Genomic DNA, 26,120 nt, shown 5'->3' with positions numbered 1-26,120 from the left:
CTAATAAGGACAGAGACATCTGCATTAGATGTTTGAAGAAGACAAAGGGAATTGGGAACATATTTGTTTAACCACATTACTTATTTCTTTATTATTATTCCCACTTAAAGTCTGGCTGTACTCATGTACATTCAACACTGGAATCCACAGTTGGAGATGTTTAGCTCCTTACTCCAAAACAAACATGCGCGACTGAGGAGCAGAGGATGTGATCTGAAACTCAACACCCGACCTGCACGATGCAGAGATTATTGGTAAAAGAGAAAGCCATGGGGTTTTCATGCATGTGTTTTTTTCTGCCCTAGAACCACATTGATCCTCACCTTAAAATGCATACTGAAGAGTTAATGAATATACTTTAAGCCAAGCGACCTAAAATTAAGTTACCCAACCAAAGTAGGATACAAAGATCTGAGGCTTTCTGGTCAGGGGAACCTGGGGTCATGTGTGTTATATTCCTTGGTTTTTTTATATAAGCTGCTGCTTTGGGAAAGGTGAACCGTGGAAGCTGGTGGTTCACAGCTCTGAGCAGCCAGCGTGATGCCGAGCTGATCTCTGCCATCATCAGTGTGTTTAGGTTTCCCTGTCATCAACACTCCGGCTCAGTTAGGATGGTGCTGGGTTGGTGTCAGCAAGATTGCTTCCTCATGTAATACCCATCTCTGCATGAAAGTCAGTTCACTCTTGGAAAAGTGTTACTTGTTACTTTACTTTTAAAACTTCCTTACAGAAATGCAGAAAACCTCACAAAACAAATGTATAGCATAATGAATGATTAAGGCAAACACTTTTATAACTATGATTCAGTTCAATAAATGGAACTTGGTCCACCAGGTGCCCCAGTCATAAGCTCTTCCCTTCCTCCTAAAGTAATAACCATTCTGATTTTTATAGCTACCTTTCTTTTTTTTTTTTTGCGGTACACGGGCCTCTCACTGTTGTGGCCTCTCCCGTTGAGGAGCACAGGCTCCGGACGCGCAGGCCCAGCGGCCATGGCTCACGGGCCCAGCCGCTCTGCGGCATGTGGGATCTTCCTGGACCGGGGCACGAACCCGTGTCCCCTGCATCGGCAGGCGGACTCTCAACCACTGCGCCACAAGGGAAGCCCTATAGCTGCATTTCTTGTGTTCCTGTATCGTTTTTCACTCAAGTGATAAAGATGTACTTTGTCTCCTTAAACCTACAGAAAAAAAAAAAAAAAAAAGCAATTCTTCTCTTTTCCTTATAATTTATCTGTTGAAGAACTCGGGAAGTCGGATGGGTAGAGTCTGCCATAGTCTGGATTTTGCTGATGGCACCCTGATCATACAGTCCCACGTGTTCTTCTGCCCTAGGTGTCTCCTACAAACTAGAAGCTGGAATCATTACACCGCTTGACTTCTACAAGTCTGGTGACCAAAATTTCCTCCTTTTCCCCATCCCCGCCGCCCCCCAAAGGAAGGGGCCTTTCCTCCAAGGTGCAGACACAGCCTCTTTGGACACATTGCCCTTTCATGCTTCTATATTTTCTTCCCAGCTTGTTCCACTATCTGAAGTACCCTCCCTGCTTCTCTACCTGGAAATCGACTACTCAGTTTTCAGGGCCCAATTCAAAAGTCAGTTGCCACTCACAGCTCTGTGACATCTTCACACATCCCCTCGGCAGAATATGTCACAGCATCCCCACCCCACACTGTCCCCACCCCTACCCCCTCCTTGACAGCAGTGATCGACTTATCTGAGTAGAAGCAGATATTCAGTGTGGGCCACACCCTTCCACCCCACTTCTAGGGAGCACCTGGATCCCTATCAAGCCCTCACCCACCAGTGGTCCACAGAGGACCACTCTCCTCCAAGGGCCCTCCTTCCTTTCCTGCTCCTCCAAGGTGCCTCTGTTCTTTAGCAATTGTTTTATTTCAAAATGCACAGCATGCTCTCCTGCCCTCAACTGCCTCTTCTTTTCTTAAGAAGGATCTGTACCCTCACCTGATCTGAAGTTGCCTTGAAACCTAGCATTCAAAAAGAAGGGTCATAGAATATTAGCCCGTCCCCTGCCTGCTCTGTAGCTCGGCACAACAGCATCTACAGTGTAATGAGGCCTTGCTTTAGTCATACCATTAACCAGTATAGCAATGGAAAGACAAGCCCCAAATTACACCAGCCCTCAAGAGGGGGATGGACAAGCAAAGAAGGAGGTATTCTCTCATAGCATCCCATTAAACTCTCTCTCACCTTTCAAATCTGGCTTCAAAATCACTTCCTAAGAACTTTCCCTGATTAACTTGACCTAATTCTCTTAATTCCCGTACTCAGTGAGCCTTCATTAATTATGTACCTAGAGATTTTCCACTATTCATATGCTCTCACTATATGTTAGTCTATGCACATGCTTTTCATATGCAGTTTCTCATATGCAGAGAGGAAAGTCTGATCTTGCAGTTCTTTTGAATCTCTCCCTCCACATCAGTTCACATCTCTGCACAGAGGACAGACCCAATAAATGTCACTGACCGACAAACGTATGTTACTATTCATGCACCAGGACCCTTGGAAATTTCTGGTACAAGAACTGAAAGAGCTAGGGAAGAAAAGATGATAACATTTCTAGCTCCTCTGAAGAACATTTTATCCAAAATGTCTGTTTTTCTTTTCCTGAATGATTCTTTTTTGTTTTTTTCTCACTGGTCTGCTGAAATTTGCTAGTGCCAATCTTTTGAGCTCTTGAAATAAAGACTTGTTGAGCAGATTTTTGACTTTTGAAAAAAGGGTTTCAGAACCCAATTTAAAGCCCTAAATATATTAAAGCATATTACTTCAAGTATTGTTATAGCTATTTGTGTTCGTTGTAAATAAACAGCATTGAGTCAGTGTTTTTTTCGTCAACCTGTAGAATTTTCACGAATTCTCCCCCCCAGTTCCCTATGATATCGTTAACGGTTTCTCTGAGGCAATGAGCCCTGGGAATAATGTCGTGAGTCAAATCGGAATTATTTACATTTTTTATTACTTTTTACTTTACAAAGAGTATTTTTCAGGTCCTGCAGCGCCATGATAGTTTAGAGTAAATGTTGATACTTTTCTGAAGACAAAGGGTATTTGTCCAAATCTGGACTGGAGAAACTTGGTATTTCTTCTCAGAGAAAGTAAGCCCCCCCAGAAGACTCAAGTTATCTATTCATCTACCCAACAGTTTATGAAAAAACTAAGGAGCACGCATGTGTGTGTGTGTGTACGTGTGAGAAAGAGAAAATGTTCAAGTTCTACAGTACAGGTTGGGGTCCCTACTGCCAAGCTGAGAGAAGGACATCCTGTATTCTAGAGCAATGACAGGAAGTTTCTTTGGATCTTTGCTCATGTTTTTCCAGTCAATAAATTAAGGAAGGACCTAGATAATGTACAGAAAAGTGTAAGGTAAGATTAGCAGTGTGTGTGTACACATGTGCCATCATGCATGTTTTGGTGTTCAAATCATTAGTTAGTAAATGCATACGTTAGACTTCACCTATTAATTTTAATAAGAATCACAGCCTTGATTATGCTAACCAAGGTGAAACACGTTTCATTTACTTATGGTAATTTACACATTTAAATTGGAAGATATTACTTAAAAGAAATGAGCGGTTAATTTTGATTAAATGAATGAAAGAACTGAGTTCACGCTATTTGCAGTGGGATCTCCCAGACTGGGTTCCCCTAGCAAAGGGCTGGCTGAGCACCCAGGCTCAGTCATTCTGACGGGCTTTCTAAGCTCCCATCCTTCCTCCCACCCTCCATCTTCTTCCAAAACTAGTTAATACTTCTGCCTTTCTTATTTCTAGCTGCTCCGACAGCCTCCTCCCAGGGTTATTTTATTCCCTAAACCTCTCTCTATTCTCCCTCTTTCCATTCTCCCTGAAATAATCGATCTGACCCTTATAGTTCCAGGTTATTAGTTGTCCCTAAAGGAGAGGAAATAACGGGTCCAGAAAATCCTAAGAAGTTATAAACGTAACGTATTGAACCAGAAACATTTACAGCTTCTTTCTAGACCTGCATTGTCCAATATGGTAGCAACTAGCCACACATGGCTGTTTAAATATAAATTTAAATGAATTAAAGCTACGTGAAACGAAAATTACAGTTCCTTAGTCTCACTCGCCACATTTCGAGTACTCAATAGCCACAGCTAAGGTATTAAATGACACAGATTTGCATCACTACAGAAAGTTCTATGGGACACAGCACTATTCTAGATTTCCTTCTCTGAAGGACAGTCTTAATGTTTTTATTCTATCATTTTTTCCTTTCAGCAAATGTCCTTCACTCTTGTTGAGGTGGTCATCCCTTTCACCTTCAGACGTAGCCAGACCTCCCAATGGTGTGCTGAATCAGATCAGCCCTCCTATTTCTGAATCAGGTGGATCATTTACCCCTCAGTGCAAGGCATATTATAAGTGCTCCATATGAAAGAATCTTAGAGGGACTCATACCTAGAGAGACCCAAGGAAATCAGCAAGACTTATGGAGCTTAGTTTTCTGCCAGAACATTAAGTATAGAGTAGGGGAGGGACAGTAAAGCACATTTAAGGTTCAAAGACAGAGTAATCTCTCTTGTTAGAAGAGGAAATTTAGAATTCCAGTGCTATCTCACTTTATGCAACACTTACTGGTGTGTAAACAAATAGGTAAAGAATGCAGAAGCTCACAATTGAAAGAACGCTGCAGTGAAAACACCACAAATTTAAGAATCCCTTTTCAAGTGTAAATTGCCATCCATTTAAAGGATCAGGCTTTCACAAAGCCATGGGGCACATGTGTAACCAAGAACTCAGGGGGTCTGCTCCCAAGGCCCCAGGCCGCTAGGCCAATTTTCCTGGGGCTTCTCTTTTCAAGGCTCTCTTGGGACCCATTTCCTGGACTTTTTGTCGTTTCCTGTCTAGATCTACTCTCTTATTTTGCTAGAGAACATCTTCTAGTTGTTTTCTGAGACACTGTTTGGAATGAATGTAAGTATCTGAAAATGTCATTATTCTTTTTTTTTTTTTGGCTGCATTGGGTCTTCGTTGCTGCACTTGGGCTTTCTCTAGTTGCGGTGAGCAGGGGCTACTCTTCATTGTGGTGCGCGGGCTTCTCACTGCGGTGGCTTCTCTTGTAGCGGAGCATGGGCTCTAGGCGCGCGGGCTTCAGTAGTTATGGCACGCAGGCTCAGTAGATGTGGCTCGCAGGCTCTAGAGTGCAGGCTCAGTAGTTGTGGCACACGGGCTTAGTTGCTCTGTGGCATGTGGAATCTTCCCAGACCAGGGCTCAAACCTGTATCCCCTGCATTGGTAGGTGGATTCTTAACCATTGCACCACGAGGGAAGTCCCAAATGTCATTATTCTACCCTCACATTTGATGGATAATTTGGCTGGGTTAAAAGTCACTTTTACTCAGAGTTTGAAGGCCTTGTTCCATTGCCTTCAAGCTTTCTGTGGTGCCAACAAGAAGCCTGATAATCATTTCGATTCTGGATCTGTAGTGTTTGACCTGAGATAAAGTTAGCTTGCATATCAGGACCCACAAAATGGAGGACTCCCCCGTGGTCTGGCTCAAGTCACAAATCTAAACCTAAGTCATCCTGCACTTACAGGAAACATCTGACAAGGAAACCAAATGCCAATCACAGTCCTCCACCTCAGCTTCAGCTAGCTCATCTTACACTAGAAAATAGGACCTGCCAGCCTTACAAGGAAATCCCTGACCTCCTAGCCAGTCATGCCTTGCTTCCCCATTGCCTCTTCTCTATAAAGCTCTCGTGCCCTAATTCCCTTGGGAAGCGTCCTCCACTGCTTGTGAGGCACTGTAACCCACCTCCCCCCACAGTCCATGGATTGTTTTCTCTTGAATAAAGGATCTCCTTGACTAAATTGTTTTAGCTTTGTCATTTGATGCTTGCTTTTTTTTAAAAACCTGTTTAATGTGCATTCATGTGGATTTTTAAAAATTATTATTATTCTTTGGGCAGGAAATTTGATGCACTCTATGTCTGGAGATGTTAATCCTTCACTCCTGGTAATTACTGCATGCTTTCAATAATAATTTTCTCTCAGTTTTATCTGTTTTATCTTTCTAAAATTCTTCTTACCTAGGTGTAAGATCTCTTTAATTGAAATGTGTAAATATTTGACATGTACTGCCTTTTTTGCCTCTATTCAGAGTAATTTTCGTTTACAACTCATTTTATAGGATAAAACTTGTCAAAGACTCTGTCTCTGTTTATCATTAAATGCTGTTTTCTGAACAAACTGCAACCAAGATATAAAGGACTCATTTACAAAATAATATAATACCATTGTAGGTCACACTTAGGTGGATCTATAGTTCTTCGAAGATTCAAAATTATCTGAATTCCATTTGGTGACAAACAATGAAGGGAGAAAACACTTGTGGCCAGGCTGAAATAACTTTCTGAATTCAGCATCAGCTCTGTCACCAAAATTTTTATGGTTCAGTTACTCTATGCATATAAAAAAATATTTGTAAATCTTAACAACCACAACTTCTATTTTTATGGGAAGGATACTACAGCTTGTTTGAACACACAATGATGAATTATGCATGCACACAACCAGTTCCAAATGCATTTCTGCTCCATCGTTTTCTAATTTAGTAAAAACAATTGTTAATGCTATGATTCTGTGCCTTCCCCAAATTTGTGTTTGTATTATGACTACAAAGCAAATCATTTTATCTTCAATGTTAAACTGTTGAATTGTATTCATAGTGATGTTCACTATAATGTCAAATATTTCAAATTCAACACAATGAACTTTCAAAAGCTTTACTCTGACTCTATTAATTTGATTTAAAAATGACTCATTATTGGTATTAACTCAACTGATTTCTGTCTGAAGCATCGGCTGTCACAGATATTAGTTATTCATTTGCAAATTATTTCTTGGCTAACGGAGACAACAAATTGACAGTTATCACTTCATTTTTTTGTACATGTGCAAGAGAATTTAGGATTAAAAATGAGACAAATGAATTTAGAACAAGAGTAATCTTCATGCTCAACATCACTAACCATTAGAGAAATGCAAATCAAAACTACAATGAGGTATCATCTCTCACCGGTGAGAATGGCCATCATCAAAAAATCTACAAAAAATAAATGCTGGAGAGGGTGTGGAGAAAAGGGAACACTCTTGCACTGTTGGTGGGAATGTAAATTGATAAAGCCACTGTGGAGAACAGTATGGCGGTACCTTAAAAAGCTAAAAATAGAACTACCATACGACCCAGCAATCCCACTACTGGGCATACCCCCTGAGAAAACCATAATTCAAAAAGAGTCATGTACCATAATGTTCATTGCAGCTCTATTTACAATAGCAAGAACACGGAAGCAACCTAAGTGTCCATCGACAGATGAATGGATAAAGAAGATGTGGCACATGTATACAATGGAATATTACTCAGCCATTAAAAGAAACGAAATTGAGTTATTTGTAGTGAGGTGGATGGACCTAGAGTCTGTCATACAGAGTGAAGTAAGTCAGAAAGAAAAAAACAAATACCGTATGCTAACGCATATATATGGAATCTAAAAAAAAAAAGGTATGAAGAACCTAGGGGCAGGACAGGAATAAAGATGCAGACATAGAGAATGGACTTGAGGACACAGGGAGGGGGAAGGGTAAGCTGGGACGAAGTGAGAGAGTGGCATGGACATATATACACTACCAAACGTAAAATAGATAGCTAGTGAGAAGCAGCCACTTAGCACAGGGAGATCAGCTCAGTGCTTTGTGACCACCTAGAGGGGTGGGATAGGGATGGTGGGAGAAGCAAGAGGGAAGAGATATGGGGATATATGTATAGGTATAGCTGATTCACTTTGATATACAGCAGAAACTAACACACCATTGTAAAGCAATTATACTCCAATAAAGATGTTAAAAATAAATAAAATAAAAAGGTTAAAAAAAGTCATCTTCAAAACAATGTTACTTCAAAGGGTGATGTATAAACACACTTTGTGCAGCTGTATGTGTTAAATTGTCTTTAAACATGGTATTCTTAGAATAACTAACAACTTTTCAAGTAAATGATTGTTCTTCAGCAAATTCCTGTCTCCTGTTTTCAGTGGTCAGAGCTGTCACTACTGACTCAATGGTAAATGTATAATGGAAGTGTTTTTGCTCAGATTTCATATTTACCATTGACTTTCTTGAGAAATGAAAATTCAGTTCTTAATTTTTCATTAAACATGTATTTTTAAAAGTTCACTACTGAGACAAGATAGGGGTATAAGGAATGCTAAAATCACACCTCTCCATAAAAGCAATGAAAACCTGACAAAAATAATAAGAACCAAGAACTTTTTGTGCTTTGGAAACTTGCAGCAACCCAGGCAGCACTTATTCAAGAAAAATGACTGAATCTCAACAAGAACAGTGAGCTTTGTGGCATCTTACTTTAATCCCATTCCCCATCCCCCAGCTCAACTGTAGCCTTGAAAGTAGCAGCTTGCATACCTGGTACTGGTAGAGGAGAGAGAAGAACAGATAACCTTTGCAAATTGTTCTTAGTTGTTCTTCCTGGTGGCTTTCTGGAGGAGCTTCTCAAAAGGCTGTCTTTCATACAGATTGCAAACAGGCACATGAAAGGACGCTCAACATGGCTAATTATTAAAGAAATGCAAATCAAAACTACAATGAGGTACCATCTCATACTGGCCAAAATGGCCATCATTAAAAAGTTCACAAATAACAAATGCTGCACAGGGCGTGGAGAAAAGGGAGCCCTCCTACACTACTGGTGGGAATGTAAATTGGTGAGGCCACTCTGGAAAACAGTACAGAGGTTCCTCAAAAAACTAAAACCAGAGTTGCCATATGATCCAGCAATCCCACTCCTGGGCATATATCTGAAGAAAATTGTAATTCAAAAAGATACATGCACCCCAGTGTTAATTGCAGCACTATTTACAATAGCCAAGACATGGAACCAACCTAAATGTCCATTGACAGATGAATGGATAAAGATGTTGTACATACATAGAATGGAATACTACTCAGCCATAAAAAAGAATGAAACAATGCCATTTGCAGCAACATGGATGGACCTAGAGATTATCGTACTAAGTGAAGTAAGTCAGAAATAGAAAGACAAATACCATATGATATCACTTATATGTGGAATCTAAAATATGACACAAATGAACTTATCTACAAAACAAAAAAAAGACTCACAGAGATAGAAAACAGACTTGTGGTTGCCAAGGGGGAGGGTAGGGGGAGAGATGGATTGGGAGTTTGGGATTAGCAGATGCAAATTATTATATATAGAACGGATAAACAACAAGGTCCTACTGTTTTGCACAGCGATCTGTATTCAATATCCTGTGATAAATCATAATGGAAAAGAATATGAAAAAGAGGGTATATATATATGTATGTATATGTATACCTGAATCACTTTGCTGTACAGTAGAAATTAACACAACATTGTATATCAACTATACTTCAATAAAATAAAATTTTAAAAAAAGGCTTGTCTTGGAGACCTTCAAGATGGTGGAGGAGTAAGACGTGGAGATCACCTTCCTCTCCACAAATACATCAGAAATACATCTACATGTGGAACAACTCCTACAGAACACCTACTGAACGCTGGCAGAAGACCTCAGACTTCCCAAAAGGCAAGAAACTCCCCACGTACCTGGGTGGGGCAAAAGAAAAAAGGAAAAACAGAGACAAAAGAATAGGGGCGGGACCTGCACCAGTGGGAGGGAGCTGTGAAGGAGGAAAGGTTTCCACACACTAGGAAGCGCCTTCACTGGCAGAGGCAGGGGGTGGCAGGGTGGCAGGGTGGGGGTGGGGGAAGCTTCGGAGCCGCGGAGGACAGCGCAGCAACAGGGGTGCGGAGGGCAAAGCGGAGAGATTTCCACACAGAAGTTCGATGCCGACCGGCACTCACTAGCCCTAGAGGCTTGTCTGCTCACCGGCCGGGACCAGCGGGGCTGGGAGCTGAGGCTCGGGCTTCTGTCGATCCCAGGGAGAGGACTGGGGTTGGCGGCGTGAACACAGCCTGAAGGGGGCTAGTGCGCCACAGCTAGCCGGGAGGGAGTCCGGGGAAAAGTCTGGACCAGCCGAAGAGGCAAGAGACCATTGTTTCAAGGTGCGCGAGGGAATTAAGAGCGCCGCTTAAAGGATCTCCAGAGACGGGCACGAGCCGTGGCTATCAGCGCGGACCCCAGAGACGGGCATGAGATGCTAAGGCTGCTGCTGCCACCACCAAGAAGCCTGTGTGCAACCACAGGTCACTCTCCACACCTCTCCTCCCGGGGGCCTGTGCAGGCCGCCACTGCCAGGGTCCCGGGATCCAGGGACAACTTCCCCGGGAGAACGCACGGTGCCCTTCAGTCTGGTGCAATGTCATGCCAGCCTCGCCCTGCATCCGTACCCCTCCCTCCCGCCGGCCTGAGTGAGCCAGAGCCCCCGAATCAGCTGCTCCTTTAACTGCATTCTGTCTGAGCGAAGAACAGACGCTCTCAGGCGACCTACACGCAGAGGTGGGTCCATATCCAAAGCTAAACCCCGGGAGCTGTGCGAACAAAGAAGAGAAAGGGAAATCTCTCCCAGCATCCTCAGAAGCAGCAGATTAAATCTCCACAATCAATGTGATGTACGTTGAATCTGTGGAATATGTGAATAGACAGCGAATCATCCCAAAATTTAGGTGGTGGACTGGGAACAACTGTAGACTTGGGGTTTGCTGTATGCAACTGACTGGTCTCTGGTTTTATGCTTCTCTTAGTATTTAGAGTTTAACCATTTGTTTATTGATTTGGTTGCTCTGTTCCTTTTTTTTTTTTTAATAGATTTTGTTTTGTTTTTCCTTTGTCTCTTTTTGTGAGTGTGTATGTGTATGCTTCTTTGTGTGATTTTGTCTGTAGGTTTGCTTTTACCATTTGTCCTAGGGTCCTGTCTGTCCTTTTTCTCTCTTTTTTTTTTTTTAATAAGTTTTTGGCGCTTGTTATCATTAGTGGATTTGTTTTTTGGTTTGGTTGCTCTCTTCTTTCTTTCTTTTTTTAAAATACTTTTTATTTTTAACATTAAAAATTTTTTTTTATTTTAATAACTTTATTTCTTTTTACTTTCTTTCTTTTTTTCTCCATTTTCTTCTGACCCATGTAGCTGACAGGGTCCAGGTGATCCAGCTAGGTGTCAGGCCTGTGCCTCTGAGGTGGGAGAGCCGAGTTCAGGACACTGGTCCACCAGAGGCATCCCAGCTCCACTTAATATCAAATGGTGAAAGCACTCCCAGAGATCTCCATCTCAATGCTAAGACCCAGCTCCACTCAATGACCAGCAAGCTACAGTGCTGGACACCCTATGCCAAACAACTAGCAAGACAGGAACACAACCCCACCCATTAGCAGAGAGGCTGCCTAAAATCATAATAAGGTCACAGACACCCCAAAACACACAACCAGACATGGTCCTGCCCACCAGAAAGACAAGATCCAGCCTCATCCACCAGAACAAAGGTACCAGTCCCCGCCACCAGGGAGCCTACACAACCCAAGGAACCAACCTTAGCCACTGGGGGCAGACACCAAAAACAATGGGAACTAGGAACCTACAGCCTGCAAAAAGGAGACCCCAAACACAGTAAGTTAATCAAAATGATAAAACAGAGAAATACACAGATGCTCCAGATGAAGGAGCAAGGTAAAAACCCACCAGACCAAACAAATGAAGAAGAAATAGGCAGTCTACCTGAAAAGAATTCATAGTAATGATAGTAAAGATGATCCAAAATCTTGGAAATAGAATGGAGAAAATATAAGAAAGGTTTAATAAGGATCTAGAAGAACTAAACAGCAAACAAACAATGATGACCAACACAATAAATGAAATTAAAAATTCTCTAGAAGGAATCAATAGCAGAATAACTGATGCAGAAGAATGGATAAGTGACCTGAAAGATAAAATAGTGAAAATAACTATCAGACAGCAGAATAAAGAAAAAAGAATGAAAAGAATTGAGGACAGTCTTAGAGAGCTCTGGGACAACATTAAACGCACCAACATTCAAATTATAGGGGTCGCAGAAGAAGAAGAGAAAAAGAAAGGGACTGAGAAAATATTTGAAAAGATTATAGTTGAAAATTTCCCTAATATGGGAAAAGAAATAGTCAAGTCCAGGAAGCACAGAAAGTCCCATACAGGATAAATCCAAGGAGAAACACGCCAAGACACATATTAATCAAACTATCAAAAATTAAATACAAAGAAAAAATATTAAAAGCAGCAAGGGAAAAACAACAAATAACAGACAAGGGAATCCCCATAAGGTTAACAGCTGATCTTTCAGCAGAAACTCTGCAAGCCAGAAGGGAGTGGCAGGGCATAATTAAAATGAAGAAGGAGAAAAACCTACAACAAAGATTACTCTACCCAGCTAGGATCTCATTCAGATTTCATGAGAAATTAAAACCTTTACGGACAAGCAAAATCTAAGAGAATTCAGCACCACCAAACCAGCTTTACAAAAAATGCTAAAGGAACTTCTCCAGGCAAGAAACACAAGAGAAGGAAAAGAACTACCATAACAAACCCAAAACAATTAAGAAAATGGAAATAGGAACATACATATCGATAATTACCTTAAATGTAAATGGATTAAATGTTCCCACCAAAAGATACAGACTGGCTGAATGAGTACAAAAACAAGACCCATATATATGCTGTCTAAAAGAGACCCACTTCACACCTAAGGACACATACAGACTGAAAGTGAGGGGATAGAAAAACTTATTCCATGCAAATGGAAATCAAAACAAAGTGGAGTAGCAATTCTCATATCACACAAAAGAGACTTTAAAGTAAAGACTATTATAAGAGACAAAGAAGGACACTACATAATGATCAAGGGATCAATCCAAGAAGATATAACAATTGTAAATATTTATGCATCTGACATAGGAGAACCTCAACACATAAGGCAAATGTTAACAGCCATAAGGGGGGAAATTGACAGTAACACAATCATAGTAGGGGACTTTAACACCCCACTTTCACCAATGGACAGATCATCCAAAATGAAAATAAATAAGGAAGCACAAGCTTTAAGTGATAGATTAAACAAGATGGACTCAATTGATATTTATAGTACATTCCATCCTAAAACAACAGAATGCACTTTCTTCTCAAGTGCTCATGGAACATTCTCCAGGATAGATCATATCTTGGGTCACAAATCCAGCCTTGGTATATTTAAGAAAATTGAAATCGTTTCAAGTATCTTTTCCGACCACAATGATATGAGACTAGATATCAATTACAGGAAAAAAAATCTGTAAAAAATAAAACACATGGAGGCTAAACAATACACTACTAAATAACCAAGAGATCACTGAAGAAACTGAAGAGGAAATCAAAAAATACCTAGAAACAAATGACAAAGAAAACACGACACCCAAAACCCATGGGATGCAGGAAAAGCAGCTCTAAGAGGGAAGTTTATAGCAATACAATCTTACTTCAAGAAACAAGAAACATCTCAAATAAATAACCTAACCTTACACCTAAAGCAATTAGAGAAAGAACAAAAAACCCCCAAAGTTGGCAGAAGGAAAGGAAGCATAAAGATCAGATCAGAAATAAATGAAAAAGAAATGAAGGAAACAATAGCAAAGATCAATAAAACTAAAAGCTGGTTCTTTGAGAAGATAAACAAAATTGATAAACCATTAGCCAGACTCATCAAAAAAGAAAAGGGGGGCTTCCCTGGTGGCGCAGTGGTTAAGAGTCTGCCTGCCAATGCAGGGGACACGGGTTCGAGCCCTGGTCGGGGAAGATCCCACATGCCGTGGAGCAACTAAGCCCGTGTGCCACAACTACTGAGCCTGCGCATCTGGAGCCTGTGCTCCGCAACAGGAGAGGCCACGGCAGTGAGAGGCCCATGCACCGCGATGAAGAGTGGCCCCCGCTCGCCGCAACTAGAGAAAGTCCTTGCACAGAAACGAAGACCCAACACAGCCATAAATAAATAAATAAATAAATAATAAATTTAACAAAAAAAAAAAAGAAAAGGGAGAAGACTCAAATCAATAGAATTAGATATGAAAAATGAGAAGTAACAACTGACATTGCAGAAATACAAAGGATCGTGAGAGATTACTACAAGCAACTATATGCCAATAAAATGGACAACCTGGAAGAAATAGACCAATTCTTAGAAAAGCACAACCTTCCAAGACTGAACTAGGAAGAAACAGAAAATATAAACAGACCAATCACAAACACTGAAATTGAGACTGTGATTAAAAATCTTCCGACAAACAAAAGCCCAAGACCAGATGGCTTCACAGGCGAATTCTATCAAACGTTTAGAAAAGAGCTAACACCTATCTTTCTCAAACTCTTCCAAAATATAGCAGAGGGAGGAACACTCCCAAACTCAGTCTATGAGGCCATCATCACCCTGATACCAAAACCAGACAAAGATGTCACAAAGAAAGAAAACTACAGGCCAATATCACTGATGAACATAGATGCAAAAATCCTCAACAAAATACTAGCAAACAGAATCCAACAGCACATTAAAAGGATCATACACCATGATCAAGTGGGGTTTATCACAGGAATGCAAGGATTCTTCAATACACACAAATCAATCAATGTGATAAATCTTATTAACAAATTGAAGGACAAAAACCATATGATCATCTCAATAGATGCAGAGAAAGCTTTTGACAAAATTCAACACCCATTTATGATAAAAACTCTCCAGAAAGTAGGCATAGAGGGAACTTACCTCAACATAATAAACACCATATATGACAAACCCACAGCCAACATTGTTCTGAATGGTGAAAAACTGAAACCATTTCCTCTAAGATCAGGAACAATACAAGGTTGTCCACGCTCACCACTATTATTCAACATAGTTTTGGAAGTTTTAGCCACAGCAATCAGAGAAGGAAAAGAAATAAAAGAATCCAAATCAGAAAAGAAGGAGTAAAGCTGTCACTGTTTGCAGATGACATGATACTATACATAGAGAATCCTAAACATGCTTCCAGAAAACTACAAGAGCTAATCAATGACTTTTGTAAAGTAGCAGGATACAAAATTAATGCACAGCAATCTCTTGCATTCCTATACACTAATGATGATAAATCTGAAAGAGAAATTAAGGAAACACTCCTATTTACACTGCAACAAAAAGAATAACATACCTAGGAATAAACCTACTTAAGGAGACAAAAAATCTGCATGCAGAAAAGTATAAGACACTGATGAAAAAATAAAGATGATTCAAACAGACAGAGAGACATACCATGTTCTTGGATTGGAAGACTTAACATTGTGAAAATGACTATACTACCCAAAGCAATCTACAGATTCAATGCAATTCATATCTAACTACCAATGGCATTTTTCACAGAACTAGAACAAAAAATTTCACATTTTGTATGGAAACTCAAAAGACCCTGAATAGCCAAAGCAATCTTGAGAAAGAAAAACGGAGCTGGAGGAATCAGGCTCCCTGACTTCAGACTATACTACAAAGCTACAGTAATCAAGACAGTATGGTACTGGCACAAAAACAGAAAGATAGATCAATGGAACAGGATAGAAAGCCCAGAGATAAACCCACGGACATATGGTCACCTTATCTTTGATAAAGGAGGCAAGAATATACAGTGGAGAAAACACAGCCTCTTCAATAAGTGGTGCTGGGAAAACTGGACAGCTACATGTAAAAGAATAAAATTAGAACACTCCCTAACACCATACACAAAAATAAACTCAAAATGGATAAAGATCTAAATGTAAGGCCAGCCACTATAAAACTCTTAGAGGAAAACATAGGCAGAACACTCTATGACATAAATCACAGCAAGATCTTTTTTGACCCACCTCCTAGAGAAATGGAAATAAAAACATAAATAAACAAATGGGACCTAATGAAACTTAAAAGCTTTTGCACAGCAAAGGCAACCATAAACAAGACGAAAAGACAACCCTTAGAATGGGAGAAAATATTTGCAAATGAATCAACTGACAAAGGATTAATCTCCAAAATTTACAAGCAGCTCATGCAGCTCAACATCAAAAAAACAAACAACCCAATCCAAAAATGGGCAGAAGACCTAAATAGACATTTCTCCAAGAAGATATACAGATTGCTAACAAACATATGAAAGGATGCTCAACATCACTAATCATTAGAGAAATGCAAATCAAAACTACAATGATGTATCACCTCACACCAGTCAGAATGGCCATCATCAAAAAGTCTACAAACAGGGCCTCCCTGGTGGCGCAAGTGGTTAAGAGTCCGCCTGCCGATGCAGGGGATACGGGTTCGTGCCCCGGTCTGGGAGGATCCCATATGCCGCGGAGTGGCTGGGCCCGTGAGCCATGGCCGCTGGGCCTGCGCATCCGGAGCCTGTGCTCCGCAACGGGAGAGGCCACAACAGTGAGAGGCCCACATACCGCAAAAAGAAAAAAAAAAAAAAGTCTACAAACAATAAATGCTGGAGAGGGCTTGGACAAAAGGCATCCCTCTTGCACTGTTGGTGGGAATGTAAATTGATACAGCCACTCTGGAGAACAGTACGGAGGTTCCTTAAAAAAATAAAAATAGAACTACCATATGACCCAGCAATCCCACTACTGGGCATATATCCTGAGAAAACCATAATTCATAAAGAGCCATGTACCACAATGTTCACTGCAGCTCTATTTACAATAGCCAGGAAATGGAAGCAACCTAAGTGTCCATCGACCGATGAATGGATAAAGAAGATGTGGCACATATATGCAATGGAATATTACTCAGCCATTAAAAAGAAATGAAATTGAGTTATTTGTAGTGAGGTGGACGGACATACAGTCTGTCATACAAAGTGAGGTAAGTCAGAAAGAGGAAAATAAATACCGTATGCTAACACATACATATGGAATCTAAAAAAAAAAAAGGTTCTGAAGAACATAGGGGCAGGACAGGAATAAAGATGCAGTCATAGAGAATGGACTTGAGGACACAGGGAGTGGGTAGGGTAAGCTGGGACGAAGTGAGAGAGTGGCATGGACTTATATATACTACCAAATGTAAAATAGATAGCTAGTGGGAAGCAGCCGTATAGCACAGGGAGATCAGCTTGATGCTTTGTGACCACGTGGAGGGGTGGGATAGGGAGGGTGGGAGGGAGACACAAGAGGGAAGTGATATGGGGATATATGTATATATATATATATAGCTGATTCACTTTGTTATAAAGCAGAAACTAACACACTGTTGTAAAGCAATTATACTCCAATAAAGATGTTAAAAAAATTTCCAAATATGAAAAAAAAAAAGGCTTGTCTTTATCTCACCTGACTAGCATTCTCATCTAAAGAGTGCTAAACCTGATAATGGTACACAGAATTTTTGTTGAAAATATTTATAGGCAAATGTTTTAGTGCTGCTACCCAGTGCAATGAACAATATTTGGAGCAAACAGCAGATGAACCAAATAGCTTGGAAGGAAAATTTCAGAGTGGGAAACTTAGAAAGACACACGTGCCCAGGTTCAAGGTCATGTTTAGCTGTGTTCATCCTCAGGAAAGACCTGAAAAAGCCCTATACTCTCACCTCTGGGTGACTTTGAGGCTCTGAAGAAGCTGGAAGTGAAGGTTAATGCAGGGTTGTTATCCCCCTGGCCGAGTGTTGAAGGCATGTCAATACACACACAAGCCCCTCTGCAAAGACTGGGAGTTTGTTTGGTTCTAGGCATTGAAGGAAATCCCTATCCAATCATTAGCTGATCACTAAGCTAGGGCTATTCAGGGAACTTGAACAGCCAAAACAATTATGACAAGAAAAACAAAGCTGGAAGACACACACTTCCTGATTTCAAAACTTATTACAAAGGTAGAGTAACCAAAATAGTGTGGTACTGGCATAAGGATAGACATATAGAACAATGGAATAGAACTGAGAGTTCAGCAATAAACTCATATAACTGTGGTCAACTGCTTTTCAAAATGGATGCCAAGACCATTCATTGGGGAAAGAATAGTCTTTTCAACAAACGGTGCTGTGACAACTGGATATCCACATGCAAAAGAATGAAGATGGATCCTTATCTCACACCATATATAAAAATGAAGGCAAAATGGATAAAAGGTCTAAATGTAAAATTAAAAATGCTTAGAAGGAAATACAGGTTTAAGTCTACACAACCTTAGGTTAGGCAATGGTTTCTTAAATAAGACTCCGAAGTCACCAGCAACAAAAGAAAATAGATAAAATTAGACTTCATCAAAATTAAAAGCATTTGTACATCAAAGGACACTACCAAGAGAGTGCAAAGACAGTCCACACAATGGGAGAAAATATTTGTAAGTCATGTATCTGTTATTGGGCTAATATTCAGACATATAATGAACACTTACAACTCAATAATAAAAAGGCAAACCACACAATTGAAAAATGTGCAAGGGATTTGAACACACATTTCTCCAAAGAAGATTTGTAAATGGCCAATATGCATAAGAGAAGATGCTCAACATCATCGGTCATTAGGTAAACGCAAATCAAAGCCAAAATAAGGTACCAACTCACACCTACTAGGATGGCTCTAATCAAATAACAGATAATAACAAGTGTTCGTTAGGATGTAGAGAAGTTGGAACTCTCATACTTTTCTGATGGGAGTGTAAAATGGTGTAGCTATTTTGGAAAACAGTTTGGCAGTTTCTCAAAAAATTACCATATTATCCAACAGTTCCACTTTCAGGTATATATCCAAGAAAATGGAAAACTTATGTCCACATAAATACTTGTACACAGATGTTCATAGCTACATTATTCATAGTAGCCAAAAACTGGAAACACTACAAATGCTCATTAAATGAATGGAAAACAAAATGTGGTATATTTATCTACACAATAGAATATAATTCAAAAATAAAAAGGAATGAAGTACTGATATATGCTACAACATGGATGAACCTGGAAAACACTGTGCTAAGTAAAAGAAGCCAGACACAAAGGCCTTCATATTCTGTGACTCCATTTATTTAAAATATCAATAATAGGCAAATCCCTGGAGACGGAAAGTAGACTGATGGTTGCCAGCGAATAGAAAGAGAGGGAAGTTGGGAGTGACTGCTAATAGGTACAGAGTTTCTTGGAGACATGATGGAAAAGTTCTGGAATTAGATAGTGGTTATAGTTGCACAGCATTGTGAACATACCTAAAACCTCTGAACATACCTAAAACCTCTGAACTTCATACTGGTTGAAATGGTGAATTTTATGTTATGTGGATTTAATCTCATTCATAATAATAAAGCTCATGTTGATGACAAGCTTTCTTTTTGTAAAATAAAAAGTGCTGCCAAGCAACAAAATAAACCAATGTTGGCTTGCACCATATGATAACGAGAGAACTGTTGCAACAAAAGTATTCCAACAATCTCCTCTGTATGCACTATGGCAGGATTGTTCAGCTTTTGTTTTCTGGACGTATTCCATGGTACGACCTATAATTTCCCCGATTTCCCACTGACCCTCATGCCAAGTGGCCTGGAGACCTTGCTTCTTGCCCCTAGAGGTCCTGACATATCTGGCTGGATGACCAGTGTCCAGCTGGAGTGACAGTGTCAATCATTTCCCCAACCACTGTAGGCTGGCACGAGCAAGCTGGCCTTCACTGCTTGTGTCTGCAAGCACTTGTTTTCATCACCGAGTGTCCTGAATGCTGTCCTTGAAAGGGAAATGTTAGCTGACACTGTATCTCAAAAAGGTTAGGAAAAGGAGTTACTGCTGGTCATCTTTAATTTAACTACATGTTAAAGTGAGAACTCTGTACGCGTGCCTCACACACTCCTAGAAGCAACCTTGGTGGAAGGCAGAAGTGCACAGTGGAGGTCCACCCAAGCCATCCTGGTTATTGTAACGTCATTATTAATAATAAGGCTTTGTTTAAAACAAAACCCAAAAATCTGAGGCAAATGCTAAATAGGAAAGGATGCCAGGAAAAGAGGTTAATCTGGACTTCCCAGTCAAATCAGGACCTGTGTCGTGCTAACTCGAATGCAAGCCATTGAAGGATAAGTGTCAAATGCCTGGCACAGAAATTAGGTCTACAGAGGTGAGGGGTGGAGATCAGGTCTGGTCCCTTAAAGGCTTGTGTTTTGTGCTGTAATAATATCATGTAATAATAACAGGTAAAGAGAGGGGAAAAAGGACAATCTGAGAAGAGTGGAAAAGGGGCAGAAAAGCAAAAGGTTCATTTAGAAAGGAACAAACAGAGAAGTTTCCCATGGGGTTCATCTGTTATTTAGTATTAACAGAAGTCATGTTTTAATTTGATTACCTATATTTTCCAGCTGTCTGTATACAAACTATGCCCAGGTACTGTTCACATTATCTAACTTCTGGCTCGATGCCTCATTTTCAAAATAATAAGGAGCAGAACAGGAAAGAGTATTAAACAGCTTACAAAAGCAAGGGCATTTTCTCTATCTCCTAGTAAACATGTAAAGTCCTCAAAATACTACATGAATGAATAACCATCACTGGTATGGATAACCCTTAAAATTCCTGTTAAAACATTGAGATTTATTTTTAAAAGACTTCCTTCCATTAGGTTTATTAAAGATTTAGTACCCACCAAGATGAAGCATAATAATGAAGGAGGCTCAAACTGAGGGTATGTCATGTACTTTCCACCCTGCCCAAGCTGACAGTTGCTTCTGGCTTTCTAAGCTCCTGTGCAGAGCCATGAAATCCTTCCCAGAAAGCACTAAGTGCCCAGAGCCTTTCACCTCTTTCCTCCCCACAGATTTCTCCAGAGCCTTTGCTGCCACAGAGACAAGTGGCTGGATGTTTACCAGGACATTTGATCCTGTTTTCAGCCTACAGTCTGAAAGTTCTTACTGATGTAATTTGGTATTTCCAAAGTTTTGTCAGAAATGTGTGCAAATAACTACTTTTGTAATTTAGGTAGATATAATTCAGTTTCCAGAGTAAAACTAGTCACACAAGAGTTTCCAAGGAAGCTGCTGCATAGCACAGGGAGATCAGCTCAATGCTTTGTGATGACCTAGAGGGGTGGGAGAGGGAAGGTGGGAGGGAGGCTCAAGAGGGAGGGGATATGGGGATATATGTATACATATAGCTGATACACTTTGCTGTACAGCAGAAACTAACCCAACATTGTAAAGCAGTTATACTCCAATAAAGATGGAAAAAAAAAAAAAAGAGTTTCCAACAGATACTCCTTAATTGATCTTCTGTCCTCTAAATTATCTCCCATCCTTCTCACCCTATTAGGTGTAGCTTTCTGAAAATGGCACTTTCCTGTAAGAATCAAAGTGTTTCAGTGACCATCACACTTACAGGAAAAAGTTAATTGGGTACAAAGGTGTTGTTTGTTTGTATTTCAAATTGTTGTTTGTATTCCCTGAAGCAGGGAACTATTATGGATCCAAAACATATTTTCATCTACTATTCAGTTGGATTTTCATGGAGATTATAAATCTTTGGACAATAAATTTAGAATATGGGATGAGCATCATAATTAGAAAGTCTGAGCTGAAATCTGTATTTTAAAATTTATGAGGCATCAAAATGAGGTTTTTCAAGTATGATAAAAGTGGAGGAACTATATGCTTTATCTACATAATCTTGAAACACCAACTTACTTAAGCCATTTCTGAGGGAGAAAAAGTCTATTAAATCAACTGCTGAGCTGCCTTAGATCAGAACATGAAGTACAGGTTCTTGTCCCAACAGAGTGATGACTTGTAGTTTTATTGTGAGAAAAATTCAGATGTGTCAGTGATGAAACCAAAAATGAAAAAACAAATATTCATTTTAAAAGTTAGAAGTGACCTATATAAAACAGTTTAGACTTAGTAAAACTTCATGTTTAGCCCTAGACACTTGTGACATGGTGTCAGACTTCTGCTCCATGGAGATGCAGGCGGCTGGCTAGAGAGTGGCAGGAAGCCAGTCAGGTCAGAGAGCAACTACTTTTTTATTGTTTTAAGAAAAATTCAATTTAAAAATTAGATTTATAAGAAAGCGTCATGAAAAGTTGAACAGTTTCTCCCAGGAGGAGACAGAATGGCTGTCACAAGAACAGGACTTTTTATTCTCAAGGATGGTAACCTGAAATTAAGCGTAAGGTCATGGCCAAAGCTGGCCGTGGGCTGAGTAACTGAGCTGCCTTGAGTCAGGGTCAAGCTGACCAGGAAGCACTTGGGACAGTTCCAGGGGTTAGAGCCCTTTCCTCAGAAAACCAAGAGAAGGCAGATTGAAATGTGGCAATTCCTGAAAGAGAGAGGAGACATTTTTCTTAAGGGTTAAATCCAAAGGAAATGTTATCCTTTATTATCTCAGGTATACTGGATATCGATATTTTCTGCAAATGTACTTCTCCTGGTTTCTTATTCTGTGAGCTCTTAAGAGCAGAGTGCAGAAGCCCAAGGCCTGGTGCTTGCAGGGCTGCCTTGGGTTAAGAATGCCTAGTGACCAGTGTACCACCAAAGTGTAAGGGAGAAGAGATGCTGCTGCCCTCTTCTTTACGAGTCACCAGTGAAAGGAAGGTTCATTTGATGCCACCAACTTTGAAGGAGCTGTTCAGTCTTCTGCGGTTTCCTTAAAGCTAAACAGTCAAACTCCTTTTGGTATGGAGACAGAGGCGTAAAAAAAAAATCCCATCTTCTTACATACAGATGGCCAACAGGCACATGAAAAGGTACTCAACATCGCTAATTATTAGAGAAATGAAATCAAAACCACAATGAGGTATCACTTCACACTGTTCAGAATGGCCATCATCAAAACTTCTATAAATAATAAATGCTGGAGAGGGTGTGGAGAAAAGGAAATCCTCCTACGCTGTTGATGGGAATGTAAATTGGTGCAGCCACTATGGAGAATGGTGGAGGTATGGTATGGAGGTTCTTCAAAAAACTAAAAATAGAGCTACCGTGATCCTGCAATCCCACTCCTGGGCATATTTCCAGAAAAGACGATAACTCTAATTCAAAAGGATACATGCACCCCAATGTTCACAGCAGCTCTATTTACAATAGCCAAATGTGGAAGCAACCAAAATGTCCATCGACAAATGAATGGCTAAAGAAGATGTGGTATATATACACACACACACACACACACACACACACACATACACACAATGGAATACTACTTGGCCATAAAAAAGAATGAAATTATGCCATTTGCAGCGAAATGGATGTACCTAGAGATTATCATACTAAGTGAAGTAAGTCAGGTCAAGAAAGACAAATATTGTGATATCACTTATATGTGGAATCTAAAAAATAGTTCAAATGAACTTATTTACAAAACAGAAACAGACTCACAGACCTAAAAAACAAACTTATATTTACCAAAGGGGAGGGTGTAAGGGATAAATTGGGAATATGGGGTTAACAGATGCACACTACTATATATAAAATAGATAAACAACAAGGGTTTACTGTATAGCACAGAGAACTATATTCAGTATATTGTAATAAACTATAATGGAAAAGGATTTTTAAAAGAATATAGACATATACATATATATGTATAACCAAATCACTTTGCTGTACAACTGAAATTAACACAATATTGTAAATCAACAATACTTCAATAAAAAAATTTTTTTAATCCCATCTTCCTCTAATTTGTCAAAGCTAGATTTGGTTTTGCCTTAGAAATGAGGACAATACACCTCAGTTAAACCTTTGAAGTGCTCTGTGTTCAACACTTTGTGTCCAATTTCTAATCAAGGCCCCTAGACTTAATGACACCCCATTCTTGGGTTTGCAGCTGTGATTATGGATGAATTGGAGCCAGAAACATACACCTGCCTCAAGTCCCTGTATTAATACTGAACACTTTTTCTAACAGAAACAGGCCAGGAGGATACTCATTCTCTCCTGTGCTATCCTGCTCCACACTGATACACAGAACAGCCCATCTTGAGAAAGGCATAGCCGTTTGAAAAGGTGAGATTACAAAGGCATAAAAGCAAATTAGTGCCATATGTTGAAAAGCCTTTGTTACTTATGCCTGAACCAGATGCTTCTATCCCCTACATTATATTTGCAATCAATCATTTTTAGCTCTTTTTCCTGATGCAATGTCAATTTAATAAAAGAATGGTGCTTACATTTTTCTTCATAACTATGAAAGCTCTCATGACCAAATAACCTCACTATTTCATCTCAGAAAGGTTCCCCTTGGAATTAACTACTTTGAAATCAAAGTATCCACAACTCCTTTTAAAGACATCACTGGCACTTCTTCCCAACAGATTATCCACCATAATTGAATCAAATTTTCACCATGATGTCACAGAGAAGAATTAGAGCCATAAAAATACATGGTGAACCATTACAGTTTAACCCAATTTTTCCATGGCAGTTTTCAAATGATACTCATATTATTACTTTACATTGTAAAATGGATTTTTAAATGTCCTGCTGTGGAATTAAGCCTGAAATTTAAACAAGGACATATGGGATCCATGAAATTCTGCCTTGAGTGTAACATACATCATCAACATTGTGCAAATGTATTACTACTCATTTTTTAAAAAATATTAACTGAAGTATATACATATATTGCTCTTTTGAAAGTTTAGAGAAAGTTGACTTTCAAATAAGGTGACTCTCAGATAATAAAACCAATTCCCCAAGCTCCCCAAGAACATCCCTCCCATTATTTTGTTTTCTGTCTCTTAGTTCTTCCTTTCTCTGTGCGCTACCCCAGCATCTGCCTCTTTCACTATTTCCTAATGAAAACCTATATCAATTTTTTTGATCTTGAGCTGATTCAGATTGAAGACGCACTCAGCTCAGGCTTTTTTCCTTGTAGACCCACTGAGCATTTCATCCTCATCTGTTACTGAAAAATTGGATATGGGGCTACAAGGTAAGGGGGTATAGGGCTGGATTCAGGTACAATTAGATTCAGGGATAAAAGAATTCATTGTATTGGATAATTATTTTTCGCCATCCCGTGGCTGAGCCTCCTGCTACACTGGCTTAATGCTTAGACTCCATGATGAATCCCTGACAGCTTGAGCTCTCTCTTTGTTGTAATTAAATTCATATAGTGGCTAAAACCTCTCAGGTGGGCAAAAGAGCAAGAGTTTTCAGAAAATTCTCTTACAAGTCTGAGGTTCACTCTGACTGGACCAGGTTAAGTCATATGCATCTCTTGAATCAATCATTGTAGTCATGGGAATATGATATAGTAATTGGCTTAAACCATGATCATATGTTGACCCTGAATCTTGGGGAGAAAACCTCCCAAGACTACATAGATCCAGCATGGAGGGTGGATTCCTCACCCCGGAAGTCAGAGACCATAACCAGAAAAAGAATTGAGTTGGGGAGGTAAATGACTAATATGGTTGAGAATGATCTTTCTACCCAGTCTCTATAGCCTGAGCACCTAGCACAGTGCCTGGCACAGTGTAGACTGTTCACTGAAAGAATAAATGTGTGGTATATATGCTTTACTGTACCCTCTGTGTTTCCTTCCCTTGTTCCAGACCAACAACTTTTCCAGCACAGTAAGGCATCTGGTGAATTCTTAGCTGACATCCACTGAGTATTCCTTTAACCACATGTCTTTCCTTTTTTTATACAGCTGAGCTCTGCCCTAGAAGGTGAGAGTCATTTGAATTACTCCGGAGCAGCCCAGTTGTTTCTGAAGAAATCGAGTGCAGTTGAGTTGCTTGTTGATATCTTCAGGGGCAACTGAATAGTGTCTGATAGAGTTGGGAGCAATTTGGTTGCATCAGAAAACTTCTCACTGTTCAACTGGGCTTAAAAATTATTATGCCCATACATAACTCTACCTCCATGACATGTAATAATTGTTCTCTGCATGAAAGCCAGCCTAGGGGAAGACTTTTTAAACAATTTTTGACCCATAATATTAATCTATTTTTTAGTCATCAAAAATAAATCTGAATGTTCTTCTAATGGCTATAAAGAAAGCTAGAGAGAGTTTTTCTAAACAAATAGCTATTTAAATAGGTGGGGGCTTCCCTGGTGGCGCAGTGGTTGAGAGTCCGTCTGCCGATGCAGGGGACACGGGTTCGTGCCCCGGTACGGGAAGATCCCACATGCCG

The sequence above is a fragment of the Mesoplodon densirostris genome, chromosome 3 (genome assembly GCF_025265405.1).
Source record: "Mesoplodon densirostris isolate mMesDen1 chromosome 3, mMesDen1 primary haplotype, whole genome shotgun sequence".
Taxonomy (NCBI): domain Eukaryota; kingdom Metazoa; phylum Chordata; class Mammalia; order Artiodactyla; family Ziphiidae; genus Mesoplodon; species Mesoplodon densirostris.
This window is presented reverse-complemented; position numbering follows the sequence as displayed.